The sequence below is a fragment of the Mauremys reevesii genome, linkage group 21 (assembly GCF_016161935.1).
Source record: "Mauremys reevesii isolate NIE-2019 linkage group 21, ASM1616193v1, whole genome shotgun sequence".
In the NCBI taxonomy this organism is placed as follows: Eukaryota; Metazoa; Chordata; order Testudines; family Geoemydidae; genus Mauremys; species Mauremys reevesii.
In genome coordinates, this window is record NC_052643.1 from 2756538 (window position 1) to 2764312 (window position 7775).

Consider the following 7775-nt stretch of genomic DNA (forward strand, 5'->3'; position numbering starts at 1 on the left):
TCTCCCATGTATGGGCCCTGTGGCAGAGAGGGTCTCACACTGCTTCTCCCTCAGACACCTCTGCCCCAGACCTCTTCCACAGAGGGCTCTGCACTCTCATGTCCTCCCTGGGAGATGCCACCACCCACTTGCCAGCAGCCCCCCACCATGCCCTGCTGCAGGGGGCAGCTGTGCAAATCCTGCTGGCATCAGTAGGGTCGCATGGCTCAGACCAGCCCCCTTGGCTGGGATCCCCCAACAACTCTGACAGAGCAACAAGGCACAGGGTATGAACAGTCTCTTACTTCTCCCCATGCCCAGGGTTCTGCTCACCTGCAGTGGCCTGCAGGTAGGGAGCTGCAGCTGTCCCCTTGGGATCAACCACTCTCCTGACCTGGGGAGGTGGGGAGGTGTCCAGGGAGTGGGCAGAGTGATGCCTCCTGCTGGCCCACTGGGGCTGGGCTCCCGGGGGCTGGCCTTGAAACAGAAGCAAACCCAGGGATGTGTTGCCTGGCTCCTGTCATGGGCTGGGTCCTGTCTGCCTAGCCAGAACTTGGGCCACCTCCATCTCTGTGTGAACGCCTCCCCCCACCCACTTCATTCACTGCTCCAGGAGCTGGTATCCTGCTGCTCAGGAAGGCCGGGCATGTCCACCTCCTGGACTGGCCAGGAGCTGCTTCCCCATCATGGGGGACAAAGGAGGCCGCTCTCCTACTGGAACCGCTGGCAGCTGCCTCCCTTTGGCTCCAGGGCCACCTGCAGAGCCTTCCTCCTCAGCATCCACTTTAGCATATCCATCCTGGAACTGAGCAGGGAGCAGCTGTGAGTCTGGGGCAACACAGCCTTTTGCCAATGGGACTGTCTGCCCTCCAGGTGGGCACTGGGATCTGCACACATGGCAGCAGCTCACAGGACAGGCTGCTCCCAAAGCTCCCCCACACCGTCCATGGTGCTGGGACAGCAGGGGAGTCGCATCCATTCAGAGCAGTAGGGTCAGGGACTGACACCTGCAGTTAGTCAGAACAAGCAGCTCCCTCCTCCAGCCCCAGGCCACACTCCTCCATCCCCCCAAGCCTAAGAAGGAATAGAACCCAGGAGTCCGGGCTTCACCTGGGAAACTTCCCTGGCTCCGATTCAGAAGGTCCAAGCCATGGGCTGTGGAGTGCCTGGGTTCCCATTGATTTCAGCCCCTCGCAGCATCTGGCCCCCCAGCCTGGGGAACAGCCTCCTACAAGGGAAGGGCTGGGAGCCGTATACCTGGGACATTTCCAAACACACTGGAGCTGGCTCTGGAGCAGGGGTGGGCAAACTTTTTGGCCCGAGGGCCACATTGGGGTTCCAAAACTGTATGGAGGGCCGGGCAGGGAAGGCTGTGCCTCCCCAAACAGCCTGGCCCCCGCCCCCTATCTGCCCCCTCCCACTTCCTGCCTCCTGACTGCCCCCCTCAGAACCTCCGACCCATCCAAACCCCTCCTGCTCCTTGTCCCCAACCGCCCCTGGGACGCCACCCCCTATCCAGCCCTCCTGCTCCCAGTCCCGACTGCTCTGATCCCTATCCACACCCCTGCCCCTTGACAGGCTCCCCGGGTCCCCATGCCTCTCCAACCCCCTCTGTTCCCTGTCCCCATGCCCCTATTCACACGCCCACCCCCGACAGGTCCCCCCACAGGACTCCCACGCTTATCCAACCCCCTCCTGTCCCCTATCCCCTGACCACCCCCCAGAACCTCCCCCCCATCCAACTGTGCCCTGCTCCCTGTCCCCTGACTGCCCCCAGAATCCCCCGCCTCTTGTCCAACCCTCCGGCCCCCTTAGCATGTCGCTCAGAACAGCGTGTCTGGCAGTCGCGCCGCCTGGCCGGAGCAAGATACACTGCTGCTTTGCTTGGCAGTGTTGGAAAATCATAGTGCTAATGAAGCCTTTTTGTATTAGGCCTGAGTGAACCAAAGTTATGCTATGCTTGTCCAAACTGTGTTGGAAAGCTTACAGAACTTATTAGACTGAAGGCCGTGTATCTACCTAAGTCAGCTATTTCGCTTATCAGTTTTGTTTGGCTCCCCAAGTATATGTTGGCTCCCCAAGTGTGTGCAGCTGTGTTCACATGTATGCATCCAAAGTATCTAGTACAAAGGGTCAACGGATGTATCTTGTGTCCCCTTCAGAATGACAAATGTATCCTCAACAGATGTATCTTGTAGCCCCCACAAAATGATATATGTATCCTGTATATCCAATTATCCCCTAATAGAGACATGTACAGGGTCTATAGGTCAACCAAATGACGTAGACAAACGTAGGCTAAGTTGTTTGTTACCGGCTATAAAGGTAGGCCGCTTGGCCATGAAAGGTGTGTCTCTTTCTCTGGCACTAGCCGAGAGGAACACCCGCTCAGCTGACCGATCAATAAAGGGTGTGGTACTTGTCTTCCTGTCTCCGTGCCTCCTTGGTGTAATTAGGTAAGCTCCAGGGGGAAACGAGCCCTTTTGGCTAACAAATGGCGACTCCGCCGGGACTTCTCTCCCTGTTGGGGGCGCTGACCGGCGGCCGAGGACGGCTCAGGAGAGTGGCCACCTTGAGCTATTGGTTTGCTCAAGCTCCGGGTCGCCGCAATCGGCCGGGACGGCTACACCCCCTCCACAGAGAACTCCAGCCGACACGGAAGCAAGACAGTACCAGAAGAGGGGAGTCCACCTGCTGGACGCGGCCACTCCGGGCGTGGTAAGTGCGTTACCTCCTGGGTTTGAGGATTAACGCCCCCGAAGAGTGAGGGTTGGGACATTGGGCCCCTAATGGTAAAGGAACCCACAAATAGGAAGGTGTGTGGGTAAAAGCTTTCTGGTTAAGGTACCTAGGTTCAGACACGGCTAATGAATAATTCCATTAACTCCACGAGTCCGTGGCCGTGCTGAACAATTACTGGGACTTAGAGCAGCCCCAGGGCTGGCTTTTCTTTTGGTAGGGTACTTTTGTTTCTTGTTCTATTGGTATGCTGGAAGCCAAAACTGTAACCGGGTCTAGGAGCGTGAACCCATCTTCTCTCCCCTTCTTTTCCGTGTGGGTAAGGGACAGTCTAAACATTCCACCTCACCCCCTAAGGGTACCCCAGCATATTATATGTACGTACATTATGGTTCTAAAACCTGCAGGTATTTAGAGAATTGGAATCTTTATACGCGTGAAGATCCATCTAAACAATGCCCATTAAAAGGTACCTTTAATCTAGATAAGATCATATATCTCAGAGGAGCTTTTAATCACCAAAGAAAAGCCTCTGACACAGTGTGAGCAATTTGTCTAGAAACGGGTTAATTTAAAACTCAGCTTCGCCCAGAGATAAAAAGCGAAAGTTGTTTTATGCTCAAGGTCAAGCAAACCAAAGGCAGTACAAGTTACAGAACTGAGATTACATTTGCAAAGCTTAACTGTTTGGTGAGATCCAACAGTCTGACTTTGTGACGGATGCCGGTGCTGGTGTGGCTTGGTGACACTGGAGAAGCCAGAGGTAGCTGACCTGGACTAGAATCTCTGAAAGAGACACCGCAGGAGATTCCAGGGTGTAAAAGAACAGCCTTCCCAAGAGCGGAAGCATGTTGGAAATTCTGAACAAGCTGTATACAGGATAATCTCCCGTCCACCTATTCCCCTTTTCTGAATGTTATATACAGACGTGGCCAGTCTGGATATGTGTAAGTATGGGGCATTCATATTTTTTATGAGTGATGTGGAAGCGTTCCCAACGCTCTCCATTGTTGTTTTATTATTTGTAATGAAGCTTTAAAATTTGGTTATATGGTGTATTTTCTCTATCCTCCTGCAACGTCCTGCAGTGTCAGCCTGATCACCTGACATGAGGCATAAATTGGTAACAGAAATTTGTCACAGTTTGGTGAGCAATAGAGAATGGGGGAGCCCTACAGAATTTACACCATCTATTTGTTTTACCCTTGTTGTTTTATGTTTGTTCTGTTTGGTATTGTTGGTGTTATATGTTGAGGATTGCATAATTAAAGGTGTGCCCATTCTCAGCTGCAGTAAGTCTGAGAACTGGAGAAGGGTTTAGCATTCCTCTCTCCACCCTGGTTGACCAGGAAGGGTGGCAGGTGAAAGGATCTACCCCCAGTCGTAGCAGGACTGGGCAATAGAGTAGTTGGAGAAAAAAAAATGTGTATTTGGTCATTAGAATTGAGCAATTAAGAGCATAGATCATGAACCAGGCAGCAACTCAAACCTGCGCCCAGGGCAAGTTGCAGGCCTTGAGACAGGACTTCCAGTTAGAAAAGGAAGCCCTGGCTAAACAAGTACCAGTCCTTCAGGGACTTGTTAAAATTTAACCATTTGTGCTCAGCATTCGCTGTAACAGCAGTGTGTTTGCTACAAGAGGCAATTAAATAGTTAAACGCCAGTGGGCCATGCGTTTTGCCCAGGTGGCGAGCCTCACACGGGAGGACTCGGGTAGTCTTGTGAATAAAATGTTTTTGGGAAAAGACCAGAAGGGTGGGGGCAGAAGCCCATGAAAGAAACGGTTCAGCGCAAAAAAAAAAAAAAAAAAAAAAAAAAAAGGATCGGGCCCAGGCAGGCAGGCAACAGACAGAGAGCTTGGAGAACAGGTTGGAAACTTTTGAGGGTCTCGTGGAAGGAAGAAGTAAGTGAGTATAAGCATGGGGATTTCAAATACTCAGAAGGATATTTGGAATGGTGATTTGAATTGGTAAGTGGCTGTTGAAAGACAAAGCAAGTGATACAAGGAAAGAGCAAGTGATTTGAAGGAGAGTGAAAAGTTAACTCTGTAGTTGCTGGAGGGAATAGTAGTTGAACTTTGTAAAAATGCTAAAGAGAAAAGTTCTTGGTGTTTTTTTTAAATGTTTGTAAATAAATTCAGGCAAAGAAATTATTAGATTGCAATCATTTGGCTATAAACAATTTTGTTGAATTAGCTAAAGAATGTATACAATGCTATGTAAATGAAAATTTATTAGGCTCTAAGGCACTATAAGTGGTGATGTTTTCTTTCAGTGTTTAAAAGCAGGAGTTAAAAGTAAAAAGCAAACCAGAAAGCATCTGTATTAATGCAAATTATCTAACTGATAAGGTAGAGGCCACTGAAATCTGGGCTGTCTATGAAACACATATAAGACAATATGGGGTAATTCCCTTGTTTTGCCTGAAAGCAGCAAGGGTATTTGTATATTTTAAGCAATAATTGACTGCCCAGAAGGGGTAGACCTCTGTTTTGGTCTTTCAGATAATCAAAGAAAACTAATGCCAGCTGAACAGCATTCAACGTATCGTGATTTAATGGCACAGTAAAAATTATGTTTTGTGTTTTATGTTCTGTCTTGTGGTGTCTGTCTAGTGGCCAAAATTATTTTGTTTATGGGATAGTCTGGATTGGAATACAGATACTTGTTTTGTTCAACTTGGAATACAAAGTGCTTGGATAAATTGGGAAAAATGTGATCTATTAAAGTCTAATATATTTTCTTAAGTAAGAGAAAGAAACTACATTGGCCAAATCTTTTAATTGAAAATTGTTGTTAAAATTTGCATACTAACAGTCTTTGGAAGTGAGGACATGAAAAGTTAACCCACTCCCCATATTGTGCATGGCATCCTTCTGGCTACCTCAAACTTTTAGCCAGAGGACTGGGGATGGTGGGAAGCTATTGAACTAGAGGTTGTATTAAATAAACTCATCAAAGTGGGTGTGCTTGTCCTGGCTTGTTGTTCCAAAGCTCTGTAATAAGGTTATGTTAGTAGAAGGGTATATGTGGCATACATTAAATAATAAGACTAATGTACTGTATAACACCAATGTGTATGTGTTCATTGTTAACAAAAGGTGTATAAGTAAAAAGTAAAAGTCAAAAGGTGTATAAGTAAAAAGTAAAAGTTTCCTTTGTAGGTTAAAAAAGAAGCCAAAAAGGGGAAAAGGAAAAAGAACGAGTTAACTGAGAAAAACTTTAATTAGCAAGCTCAGTCCAAAAAAAAAAAAAAAATAAAAAATAAAAAGAGATACACTGACTTCGTTCAAGGACACTGTTCACAGTTAGCCAAGTTTTAACAACCAGAAAAGGGGGGCTTGAATATGCCCAACCAGCTGTAAAATCTGCAAAGACACTAATGCAATGTGTTAGGTTTCCTTTTTACACAGGTAAAGACGCACTACCCGAAGACCCTAGCAGCCCTGCCACTCCATGGAACCTGGAGACCGGATCAATGTACAGGTCCACCAACGAAAGACTGCTTTGGCTCCATGCTGGAAAGGTCCTTAGTGAGTCCTGCTGACTACCAACACCGCTGTGAAGTGCCAAAGACTGACTGCTTGGACCCATGATTCTCACTGCAAAAAGACCCCTCTACATCAGGAGAATTCTCCTACTGACAATTAGCCTATTCTTTCTTCTAGTTCAACTGTGCTTCTGGACAGCAGGGAAAAAGGACAAGGTGACGTGCTAGCTAACCTCTCCCTTGTCCACTGACAGACCAACTGTGCCTTTGAACTTTTCTAGAAGAAACACTCACTTCACTGACACTGCCAAAGTCCAGGAATTCCTGACTAAAAAGGACATTGAGAACTGACCCTGGTAAAGAAACAAAAATTCTACACTGGCAGGAACAAACTTGTGGGACCCCTGTTTGGAAATGTGGTATTAATTGAATTTTGGGGTTTATTCTACAGGCTGCGCCCTGTGTTTTGGATAAATCCTTTAGTATGTCTTGCCCTCCCTAATTGGATTTTAAATGATATTGTCTTTATCCAGTTTTCAGATCACTTTTACATACCCAGATTGCTCACAAGGGGCTGCCATTAGATTAGCACAACAAAGAGCCTGGGTTATTTCCTCTGGAAAAAGAAGAAATTGGGCAGATCCCTGTGGGCTGGGGCCAATAGTGTAGCAGCCATTTGGAATATTCTTAAAGGCCAAGAACATAATAAGAAATTGGGCCGACTAGAAAGGGCCACTAGCCTTATTTCCGAAGTTCAGCTAACCCAAGTATAGGCTGAAATTGGTGAGTTACATGTCATTTCCACCCTTAGTTCTATAACCCAGAAGTTACTGACAGAGATGGTATTGAATATCACTGAGGCTGGGAAGGCATTGCAGTGGGATCTAGTATGTTTAAAATTTCAGGATTTCCTCGATGACCAGCTGATGGCCATTTGAAGTGATCTTGAGCACCAGACTTGACCCACTGCCCTTACAGACATATCAGGAGTACCATCTGATCTGTGGTCATGAAGACATACTTGGACACTTTCTGGGTGGAAGTGTGTACATTTACAGTGCTCCTTCCAAGCATATGGACCGGTTGGGGTGGGTGTGGCTCCCACATACCGAATCCTGCCGGGTCCATGGGGAGGATGCATATGGGATTAAATTATTCACCGAGACATCTGGGAAATTAAACCACTGGGTATACCTACCTGAGTTATAGTCAGTGCCCCGATCCCTTAGTTGTTAAATGAACAAGGTTCCACTCTTTTGTCCATGCATTCATTCCTGGGTTGGGGGTGACTAAGCTTAAAAGAGCAGTTGTAAATATTTCTGCAGGGCTTCATTGCTTTTTGGTCTCAAAGTGTGAGAAAACTCAGCCAAAAGGTTTGGTGAGTATTCTCAAAGGGGGGAGTTGTTGGAAAATCATAGTGCTAATGAAGCCTTTTTGTATTAGGCCTGAGTGAACCAAAGTTATGCTATGCTTGTCCAAACTGTGTTGGAAAGCTTACAGAACTTATTAGACTGAAGGCCGTGTATCTACCTAAGTCAGCTATTTCGCTTATCAGTTTTGTTTGGCTC